This window comes from Crocodylus porosus, unplaced genomic scaffold (assembly GCF_001723895.1).
Source record: "Crocodylus porosus isolate Cpor-Errol unplaced genomic scaffold, CroPor_comp1, whole genome shotgun sequence".
In the NCBI taxonomy this organism is placed as follows: domain Eukaryota; kingdom Metazoa; phylum Chordata; order Crocodylia; family Crocodylidae; genus Crocodylus; species Crocodylus porosus.
In genome coordinates this window covers 71,089,980-71,102,051 of record NW_017728906.1, presented here as the reverse complement: position 1 = coordinate 71,102,051, position 12,072 = coordinate 71,089,980, and the positions used below count along the sequence as shown (strand labels likewise).

General features: G+C 41.8%; 1 long non-coding RNA gene across 1 annotated transcript; it reads left to right on the top strand.

Annotated features, from left to right (window-relative positions):
* Positions 1-2,781: 2,781 nt before the first annotated feature.
* LOC109305975 lies at positions 2,782-11,265 on the top strand. The gene is made up of 2 exons (XR_002099794.1): positions 2,782-2,811; positions 10,891-11,265. It is a non-coding gene; the product is annotated as an uncharacterized LOC109305975 (long non-coding RNA).
* Positions 11,266-12,072: the final 807 nt, after the last annotated feature.

The window sequence follows — 12,072 nt, the reverse complement described above, 5'->3', positions numbered from 1 at the left end:
ACATTTAGTTTCTTGTTAAGCACTAGAACTGGTATTTAGCAATCGTGATGACAAAGGATTCTCCACTAGAGGCCACTACAACCTCAACCTCTTATCTATTCCTGTTCCCAAATAGGTCAGTATCTCCTCTATCAAGACAGATACTTTGAACTTAATTGAGAACTTAAACTACTAGAAAGGAAAGACGTACCATTTGCAGAGATCAAGATACATTCAAACAGATGCACCCTTACATTGTACACACCCACACAAACATGGGAGGAAGATGGAGTAGAAACATAATCTGATATAGTTTTATTCAACTAACCTGCATGGACTATACCTGTGAACAGGCATCTGCTGCATGAATTCTAGATGCTTGGTGTATTCAACAGCTTACAAATGTATGCTTGCATCTTACTTACACTGTTATACAGAGGTTCAGTTTGTTTCTGAGGTCCATGCAGCTGTGAAATGGCAGAGTTCATTGTATTTGCCAGCTTTTGTAAAAATGACTGTAAGATACACACATTTGCAACAGCTAGAGTTCACTGTTTCTCACTAGTATTTAACCTTAACTTTTTGTGGTATGCTTATGTTCAAGGAGCAAGGGAAAATGTGATATTTTTCGGTTTCCTTCTGTTTCTTTAAGCATCCATGCTAAAGCTCTTGGTCCTTACCTGGAAATGGGCAAAGACAAATTAGTTTGGTTGTCAGCCCATCTACAAATTAGTTTGGTTGTCAGTCCACCTATAGACTCCATATCTGATTTAAAGTCACAAAGCTAGAATGAAGTTAGATTGAAGATGCTAGTGTACAACTTGTTTTCAGATATACAAACTCCATACTGCTTGCTATACTGTAACTGTGTAAAAAAAAATGGAAGCTAGAATTATACTTAATCTTTCAAGTTTACTCCCATTCCCATTCTATTGTACATAAATCACCACAGTTCCACAATTATAGCTTCCATTAGACTGTTATATGACTATACAAGATGATTCTTCAGACTTACAATGGAGAAAAATGTTGGTTAATTCAATAGTATCTCAGTGCATCATTCATTCATTCATTCATTGTCCTTGCAATTACTGAATTTCTAAGAGGTTGACGACTGAGAACAATCAGTTAAAAGAGCAGTGAATCTAGGAGGCAAGACTGTTCTTCTAAAGTGTTCCAGTTATGTTGTATGGATGGATATCATTTAGTAGAAACCATAGGTCTCATTAATTGCTGTCCTATGGCTCCTTTGTGCCAACTATGCCAATGCTGTGGCCAACACATGGGAATTTCCAGCTGGCAAAGGATGGGATTGATTGCTCTTTTCCACTCCTTCACAGCTCTTCCAGTCTTCAGGAGCGGTCAGCCTCAAGACAGCTGTATTATGGAAGTCAATGTGCAGCTCCACAGTTGGTGCCATTGTAAAAGTTTTGGTTTTTTCGACCATGATCCGCACTTCCATGAAAGAGGCATGGTGGAACATGATGGTCTCCATCTCTCCTTGAAAGGTAAGAGTCTGTTCTCTTACAGGTTGGCTGATCTCCTACACAGGGCTTTAAACTAGGTTCACTGGGGGATGGGGATGAAGAAGACAGAGAGAACCTAGGAACAACGACCCACCAGCCATGCACTGGAAAAGTCCATATAAGTACTGTGAGGCCTGATAGACATCAGGACATGGGGGATACCAAAAGCATCCATCGGGGGCTTAAGTGTCTCTATACTAATGCTAGGAACATGGGAAACAAGTAGGAGGTACTCACACTCCTGCTTACAAAGACTTTGACATGGTTGGATTAACTGAAACTTGCTGGGACCCTACCCATGATTAGGCAGTAGGCATTGAGGTCTACAGACTGTATAGATGTGATAGAGTGGAGAAAAAGGTGTGTGTGTTGGGGGTGCTCTCTATGTTAAGGAGCAATGCACGTCCTCAGTAATCAAGAGGGGATCAGAAGAGGGGCAAATTGAGATACTGTGGGTCAGAATACAAGGGGGTCAGGGTGAAAGAGACTTGGTAGTGGGGTCTATTTCAGACTGCCGCACCAGGGGAATGAGCTAAGCATGGGATTCTCAAGGCAGCTTTCAGAGGCAGTACACTCAAGGGACATGGTTGTCATGGGTGACCTTAACTAACTTGACATCTGCTGGGAGGAGCAGTCAGCTAGATCTGACTGTTCACATAGGTTCTTAACCTGCATAGAGGACCTTCACCTAACACTTTAACTATGGCAATTAGTGACAAATATAAAGGACAAGGCTGAGCTCTTCAGTGAGTTTTTTGCCTCTGTATTCCTGAACTCAGATGAGGACCAATCTCCCAATTGGATCATAGAGAGGCACAGAAGGGATACCAGCCCACCAACTGTTAGCACTGACTTAGTGAAGAGACATTTGAAGGAGCTGGATGAGTTTAAGTCAGCGGGCTTGGATGATCTTCATCCACGAGTGCTGAAGAAATTGGCCAGTGTCATAGCTGAGCCACTGGCACGCCTGTTTGAGCACTCTTGGTGCTCAGGGCAGCTCCCAGAGGACTGGAAAAGAGCCAGTGTGGTCCCCATTTTCAAGAAGGGCAGAAAGGAGGAGCCAGGTAACTATAGACTGGTTACTCTTACCTCTATCCTTGGGAAAAATTTTTAAAAAATTATTACAGATCACATTTGTGGGAGTCTAGTGGAGAAAGCAATGCGAAAAGGAAATCAGCATGGATTCATAGCAGGTAGATCCTACCTGACTAATCTTGTTTCTTTTTATGACCAGGTCACAAAATGCTTAGATGCACGAGTTGAGGTAGATGTCATCCACTTGAATTTTAAGAAGGCCTTTGATATGGTATCTCATACTATTCTCACAGATAAACTGAGTGGCTGTGATGTAGATGATTATACAGTCAGGTGAGTGACAAATTGGCTTAGGGGTTGCACCCAGACAGTTGTGGTGGATGGGTCAGTATTGACCTGGAAAGATGTGGGCAGTGGAGTCCCACAAGGCTCAGTCCTTGGACCGGTGCTATTCAATGTCTTCATCAGTGACTTGGGCATGGAAAGCCAAATTTGCAGATGATACCAAATTATGGTATAACGTAGACACACTGGAGGTCAGGGAATGGATTCAGGTAGATTTGGACAGGCTGGAAAAGTGGACAGAACAAAATAGGATGCAGTTTAACAAGGGTAAGTGCAAAGTACTGCACCTGGAGAGAAGGAATCACCAACACACATACAGATTGGGAAATGACTCTAAGCAGCACAGCAGCAGAAAGGAATCTCAGAGTCGTAGCAGACCCAAAGATGAACATGAGTCAACAATGTGATGAAGTTATCAATAGAGCTGAAGGCAATCAGGACTCGTAGTAGAGATGATATCTTTTATGTGACCAAAAAGATTTTTGCAAAAAAAAATTCTTTATTTTTTTGTTTTCAAAAAATCTTGTTGGTCTGTCAGGGCACTGTGTGTGCCTGCCACTTTAAGGCCCTGGAGCTGGCAGCCTTCAAGTGCCTAATAAAGGCAGCCATTTTAGGTTCAGGGCTGCTCATATAAACAAGGCAGTTTGGCTGCTGGAGGCCAGGCAACAATACTGCCTGGCCAGAGGGCTGCTGAGTTTCATCTGGAGGTAAGGGAGGAGCTGTAGGGGATGGTAGGAGGCTCCTGGTCCTGGGTATAACCTAAAACTACACCCTGCCAGGAGTGGGTGGCCTGGTGGGGCTCCCAGTGGTACAGGTGCCCCCAGGAAACTAGCCCCAGGTAGTTGTGGAGGGGCTAGTCCCAAGAAGGAGAGTGGGGAGTTGAAGACCAGGTATGGCCGAGGCTGCCTGAGCCCAGTGGGGGTTTGAGACTTTGAGGGAGAAAATTGGGGCCAGGCATGGCTATGGCCACCTGAGCCCCCCAAGGAGGGAAGCCCTGAGACCTTGAGTAGGAGTAGAGGGAGGATTATGAGCGCTGAGGAGCCTCCAGTTGAGAAGGGGGCAGTTGTGAGGAGCCCCGAGTTGAGAAAGGGGACGGTTAGCCCAAGAACAGGTGGGCGAACCACAATTGGATCGGCCCGAAGTGCGTCCTCCTTTACAGTCTCATAAAAGATATAATCTCTACTATGAGTCCTGATTGCCTTTTCCTCTAGACCAATATGGCTACAACCTGGATACCTGACACAATACAGCTAACCATACTCTATCATGCATTAACAGGTGCCACACTAAGCAGACTCTGGTTGGACTCAAGGACATGGACCAGTATGTTAGGAACCTATTCTTCATGGGAGTGATTTTGATGTACAATAAATCCTAATACCAGGAATATCTTTATAACAAATATCTTTCCTAAACCTGATGTAAAATTATTTATCTGCTTCCACTTGCCATTATATTCAAAACACAGTAATTTCCCACAGTGATTCTATAATAAAAATAGTTTTTCTTAGTAGTGAAATTTTCCTATAGTCTGGGAAACTCTACCCAGTAGTCTGAAGAAAAGAAAACTGAAGGGAGGATTTGCTTACAGTCTTTAAATACCTGAAGGGTGATTATAGAGAGAATGGAGATAGACTTTTATTTTGTGAATGTAGGGGACATGACTGGAAGCAGTAGCCTAAAACTGTAGTGAAGGAAATATAGATTTGATATGAGGAAGAACTTTCTGACTTATGAGAGTGATCAAGCATAGAATAGGCTACCTAGAGAAGTTGTGGAATCTCCATCCCTGAAAATGTTCAACAGCAGGTTAGTCAGACACTTGGTTGTGACGGTTTATTCAAGGACGATTCTGCCCTAAACAGGTAGCTGGACTAGATGACCTTGTGAGGTCCTTTTTAGCCCTACTTTCCAATGATTCTATAAATGTTTTCCATAGTCCATTGTCTTTTATTCTTACAACAGGAAAAAAAACAGCAAATGTTGGAAAAGTCTGTACAGGCTAAAAAACTTGATGGCTAGCATAGGGCGCAAATGATAACATTAATCTGTGTTTCTCATTAAGGCACTGGTAAGGCAGTGATCTTAAAATTGGCTCAATGGCTATGTCTCTTCTGCAAAAAAGCCATGCTCGCACTACCTATTTTAAATAGATTTCTACAGTTGCCATCAAAACATACCCTGAGAAAGTATTATGGCTTTCCACCTGCTCTGTAATTGGAGGATTACTTAAAGATCAGAATATTAGCAAAAACAAAAAAAGAAGAATGAACACAGTGTCAACTACTAGTATTAGCACCTGAAAGTAGGTCTTGGTGTTTCTTCCTGTAACAAAGTTCAGGGAAGTTTTGATAAGACTCTCTGGCTGATACTCTGAAATATTGACTGGGTTCTGTACCTCTTTTGGTTAGAAGGAGAGCCCACAACTAGGTGGTGGTCTTAAATTTGGGGGATTAACTCTGAGCCAGGAACAAGATGCAATTCAGGGACACAGTCCTAGATTAGGTAGATTACAGCCAGTTTTGGCTCAACACCTTAAAAGAGAAGCAGCATTTGGGGATTCCCCCCAGTATACCCCATTCTCATCACCCCCTCCCTTTCCCTTCATGCTTGTGACAGCTCTCCTCTCATACTCCCCTCTGCCCCATCTCTACTTATACATCTGGCTCTTCACACAACTTGACTGGAGTGGGCAGAAGCTGTTCTGGAGTTTTCCCAATCCTTGGGTTAGCCATGAATGACATCAGTAGTGGGTGGGAGAGGAGGGAAATGTGAGGGGAGAAGAGGTCCTACTGACCACAGAGGGGAAGGGAAGGGGTACCAAGAAGGTGGGGGAGGATTCTTATCTATTCTGGGGACTTACATTCCCCAGTTTTCCTGCAGTATGGTCTGATAGGGGGTTGTGGCTATGCCACCACATGCCCTATGGATTCAACTCTGGACATACCAGTTGAATGGGCAGATGACAAAAGCCAGCAATCTCAGTAAAACATGGGCGTTATTTTGCATATGCAAGACTTTTATTTTATATATCTAAGTTTTACTACTTGTAAAATTACATGAAAATAATTCAGTCAGGGACTTTTGCCAAAGGGGTGTCACTTTGGGTTTTCCAGAACCTCTTTATTAAAGCCTGACTGACAAAGGGTGGTTTTGTATTCAAAGTTGAACCTCTAGAGAATGTTCTTCTCACTCTACCCCCTGTTTTGCAATGCTTCCTGAAAGAAGGTTTCAGCCATTTAAAATGTACCTCACTATTACATTCCTTTGTCCATGATTAACTCTATTCCCCTGGTCTGATTTAGTAAATAGACAGAATAAAGCCTAGGCAGTTGACTCCAAGCATTGAGGTCCAACAGAAAACATTTCACAATTACAATTTGATATGACTTTTCAGAATAAAACATGGCATATGCAAAACACAATGTATAATTTAAAGAGCATAACTTTGTTCTGTTACAAAGTCATACAACTCTTTGAATTTGTTCGTTTCTATTAAATAAATATATTTCCCACAATTATCATACAAATTAAGTTTAAGTTGAAATAGTCCAAAATGGACAATGTGAAGAAGAACCCTATGCATGTAAGATATATCATTTAAAATAACCCAAAAAATCAGTGAAACCCATACAGATCAGTAGAAAATCTTGTAAAAAGAAGACGGCCTTTGATGAGAGGATTTTAATCACTGCTGAAAATCAGACAGTATTAGTAAATGCTTCCAAGAGGTCAAAACTTTATACAAGTCTTTGAATGTTTAACTCTTTGGAGCAAGGCTTGTCATTTATTATGTACTTGTACAACATTTGGCATATTGGAGCACCTAGTGTAATAGTTATGCCCTTTAGGTGCGACTATGAAATACTAGTATTTCTCATTTTGAGATATATATAGCTCAGCAAAGGGCTGCTCAATTTGTTCATACACATGGCCGCTTCTAAGTCCATATGGACAAAATTACTGAGTTTGTTCCTTGGCTGATTCTGTTAAACAACCTGTGATAGACCATTAAGGGAGTTCCCAGTAATTTAACAACTCTGCTTAGCAAGGTAGGAGACATACAGAGGCCGATTCACTTCATATATTTTAAAGATGGATTGTTTTATTTTTACCCAGTGGATTGATTAAACCATAGGGTGCCTTTTTTACTACTACTACTGCTTCTTTTTAAAATGTGCCGTTGTATTGTTTTACAGTATTTTAAAGCTACTCGTTTTTATTGTAGCCCTAGAATATTCCAGTTTCTGCTGTTTTTTGAGGAGAACAGAAATTCTGGAAGGTATTTTATTTCCCCAAGTTAGCTTAACTAGGATGTGCTGTATGGTTATCAAGGGGGGGTTTGGGGGGGGGGTTGTAGAGTTTGACAGGTGACTTGTTTCTTGGTACAAGGAGATCAAGAAATTCACTTGATAACCAAGAATCAGTCCACCTACGAACTGTGCCCCTTAATTCATCATACCATCCGGCTGAGTCTGAGTTAAAAGAAGTGGGACTGGGATAACTTCAAACCCATCTGAGAACTGTTCAAAAAGTACTGGGCTGGTTGAAACTAAAATTGATTGAACCCAAATTCAGGTCCTAGAGTTTGACAAAAGAATAATGTGGACTTTTTAAGAATAATGTGAACTTTTTATTTGAAGTAGAGTTATAGTTTTTCTTGATTTATTCTGTCTGAAAGTGAATGGCTGTAAATTTAAAAAAATTATTTCTGGTGCAATGATTTTATAATTTGTGAAATTATAAATGTTGCCAGTGTCATAAATAGTGACATCTGTAAACTGCTAAAAGAAAGCTCAGAAACAGAAAACTAATACAGTTCACAGAACAACCTTACTCAGAAAGATTAAACAGAGGGCCCAATTTTGGCCTGACTTACGCCTGTGCAAATTTGGCCTGCTGTTTCTGGATGAAAGTTCTTTCACCTAATGATAAAAACAGGAAGAGATCTTCATTAGTGAGCTAAGGTGGGACTACTCATGTGTTTAAATGACAAAATGAGAAAAGTCTTCCTAAGTCAGTGGTCAATCAATCTGGTAGAGTTAAAGCACAGCAGTTTCTGTTGGCATTGGCACGTGGTGGAACAAGGTGGTTACTATCATCTTTAACAGCCCAGCCTGAGCAATTGGAGGTGGCCTTCAGGACAAGTCTGGAGTGAGGCTCAAACTCTGTTACCTCTGGAGCCCTAGTGAAAGGCCTCCAGAACTCTGGTGTTGCACCTCACATTTTAGAAAATAAGAACATGCATAATAGGGCTGTGTGAAATTTTGCTGAGTGTTTCGTTTTGAAGCTGTTTTAATGCGTTTTGAGCTCAAAACAGTGAAATTGAAATGAAACAAAAACCTTCAGATCAGCTTTGAAATGAAACGGACACTCAAAATGTTTTGAAAGCTTTGAAATATTTTGAGTTTTGAAGTCAGGCTTACTTGGCTTCAGCGCCAGTCCCAGCCAGCAGCAGCAGCTTCCTGTCATCCGGCACACAGATCTGGGGGCCATGTTCCACAGGAGGAGTCTGGCACAGTCCTGCAGCCCCTCCAGGGTTGCAGGCCCCCAGATCTGCACACAGGATGCCAGCATGCTGTCGCTGCCAGCTGGGGCCAGGGGTAGCGGCAGTCTTCCTGGCATTCGACATGGACTGCACCCAGTGCCGGTCCCAGCCAGCAGCAACAGCCCCCTGTCTTCCGACATGCAGATTGGGGGCCTGCCTGCACCCCTGGGAGGGCTGTGGGGCTGTGCTGGACTCCTCCTGGGGGCCGTCAATCTTCATGCCGGAAGATAGGATGCTGCTGCTGTTGCCTGGGACCGGCGCTGGCCGCAGCCTGCATCCAGCACCCAGAAGACTGGTGTTGCCCCTGGACCCAGGCAGCAGCAGAAGCCACCTGTCATCCAACACACAGATCTGGGGGCCCACACCAAGGGAGGAGTCCAGCACAGCCCCACAGCCCTCCCGGCGGTGCGGACCCTGAATCTGCACACCGGATGACAGGAGGCTGCTGCTGCCGCCTGGGACCAGTGCTGGGCACAGCCTGCACCCAGCGTCAGGAGGACTGGTGCTGCTGCTGGCCCCAGGCAGCAGCGGCAGCCTCCTATCATCCAGCATGATTATCTGGAGGCCTGCACCCCACAGGAGGAGTCTGGCACAGTCCTGCATCCCTCCCAGGAGTGTGGGCCCCTGGATCTGCGTGCAAGATGACAGCATGCCGTCACTGCCAGCTGGGGTCAGCAGCAACACCAACCTTCCCCATTCTGTTTTAGTGTGTTTCTAGACCACCCTATCGTGGTCTTTCTGAGTTCTTTGCAACACTATTATTTTTCTGTATTTAAAAATCAAGTAAAAACTAAGAGTAATCATTTTCCACGTATTGCCTTGAGTCTAAGAAAATGGTGCCTTGAGTCTAGAAAGACTGAGAATCAGTGGCCTAAAATCATTATCTACCTTGTGTCTTGTGATATCTTTAAAGAATCATAAAATCACAGAAAATAAGGGTTGGAAGTGACTTCAGGAGGTCATCTAGTCCAATCCCCTGCTCAAAATAGAACTACCCCCAAACTATATCATCCCATGCAAAGCTTTATGTAGCTGGGTCTTAAAAACCTCCAAGGATAGAGATTCCACTGCCTCTTGGTAACCTTTTCCCTCCTTGTGAGAGTTTTTCCCAATATCTAATCTAAACTTTCCTTGCTGCAACTTGAAACCATTGCTCCTTGTTCTGCCATCTGCCACCACTTTGGAACCACCATTCAGGTAGGTGAAGAAATAGCACACATCTGCACAAAAACTGTATGCCCAGTAGTAGCTGAAGTGACTATAAGTATAGTTGCATATGAAATTTGTTAAACAAAGATCTGAAAAACCTTCTCTTCTTCCTCCTTACTCTTCCATGTACATCGTTTTAAACCAAATTTTGCGCTGATGATGTTTTCTTTGGAAGCTGTAGTGCTGTATCATGAAGCAAATGTGGAGGATGCCATTGCTAGCATTCTTGCATCAAAAACACTGCTAATTACCTGTAACCGAGAAAACAATACAGTGATTTATCACCTGTTTATGCAAACAGCAATAGTATTGAGTTGGCAGGAGGTAGAAGAATGCTGTTGTAGTGATTAAACTACAAATCGCAGATTGAAACTCTTCTCTAACCCTGGCACCTCACGTAACAATAAGAATGGGTCTGTTGGGGGAAGAAAATGTTAGAAACGGCCAAACCACTGTACATACTTTGATCTATAAATCTAGGCAAATAAGTTTTCATGGTTCCAAGAACACATGTAAACAGATGTAGCTGTACAATGAAACTTAACTTTTACCAATGGGAAATAATTTTGGCCACAGAGAAGAGAAACAAAGTATGAGATCCTTATCATACAGTACATGCTTTACACCAGAGTTTCTGCAGAACGTATCTCTTTTGTTCTTTGATGAACTGAGCTCATCCTGTTTGGGGAAGAGTTGGGTAGTGAGTGTATATATGTGTGGTTTGTTGTTTTGGGTCTCTCTCTAATTCTACATATTCTTGAGGAAGGAAATGTAATTCAGAACAGCTAAGGATAAAAGAAAATGCTTTGGATCACTGAATCTGACAGACAAACCAGAATACTGGGTTTCCTTAAATTTATGTTTCAGTTTGATTTAAAAACGGGGGCATGTTTTGTCCACTTTATATTTATAAATATAGTTCCATTTTAAAACGAAGCATCATTTGAAAAGAAAAGATCAATGCATTTTAAAAATATCAAAACTCCTTTTTTGGGAGGAGACAGGGGAGAGCAGCAAAACTTTTTTGTCTAATTTAAATCAAATTTTGGAATCGTTTTACATTGACCAACTGCATGTTTGGGCAAATAAGGTCTTTGGTTAAGTAATTTCACTTAGCCTGATTGCACGCCTCCTGGAACAGTAATCTTACATTTCTTCTTCTATTTCATCTGCCACATTTTACTCCCTATTCATATAACATTGTTTCAGCATCAGATGTATACAGAAATGGTTCTACTTTCTCCCTAGTGGATATCCCAAAGAAAAGAGACAAAAGAGAGAAAGCAAGTTTCTACACTAGAAGCATCTGCCATTCTGTAATGCTGCCATGCCTGCTCTTCCCCTGACAGCAGAGTGACAAATTCAGAAGCTTTGCTACGCCGGACTCTTCCACTCGTGCTTCCAAAATAGCTCTGTCTATGATGCTAGCACCACACATACATGCGTACTGCAAGGAGTAGCATTAACTTCTGCACAGCTATTTGCCAGATCTCCTGAGGATTGTATGCAACAGAACAACTGCTCCCTCCCCTGCTTTCATTGTGTTATTTCTTCATTTCATATTAAGTTCCTGTGCATGTATTCAAGTATTATGTTAATTTAATAAAAATGATTAAAACATCAGTGTCTGGGGTTGTTTTTTTTAATAGTTGCAAGCTCTTTTCCTTTTTGCATTAATGTGAACTTAGCCCATCTTTATTTCTGAGTTTCCAACCTCCACTCCCCACTTCCCCACCACCACCTTCACTCATCCAGTTCCTGTCAGTCTACAAGATCTGGTATAGCATCATAAAATAAATAAGGATGCCCAGCCCCCTAGATATGCTCTAAAATATCTGGAGCAATAAGCCCAGAGTTTATTCATGTACACTACTTGCACATCTAGACACACCCAAACAATGGTAAAGAAGCCTGGATAGCATTAAAAAGGACCCACGATATCTGCTCTCAGATATGAATGTACAACTTTGGATAGTTCCGTTAGGAAATGTTTGTAGACCGTAGAGTGGAAAGTGATTAGAGAGTAGGGAATTATTTCAAAGCAATGCTGGATGCATACCTGTAGTACTTTCCTGCTTTCTGATAAAAAAAATCTGGCTATTTATGTTTCCTGACTGCACTATAAGGATGCAGGGCATGTGTAAAATTCACTGGAAGTGACTACTGCCTTCATGTGAAGGAAAATATCAGTCCTACAGGTGTCAGATTTGAGAAGCTCAGTAATAACCAGGAGTCCTGGTTTTCTCTGATAAAAAAATCACCAATTTTCAAATAAAAAAAAATAACCCCAAAATCCACATTTTCCCACGATTAAAATGAAATGCCACTAATATATATAGTACTATATAGTATTATATAGTAAAATTACATATCTATAATAATAATATATACAGTAATATATATAGTAATATATATAGCCATATAGTAATA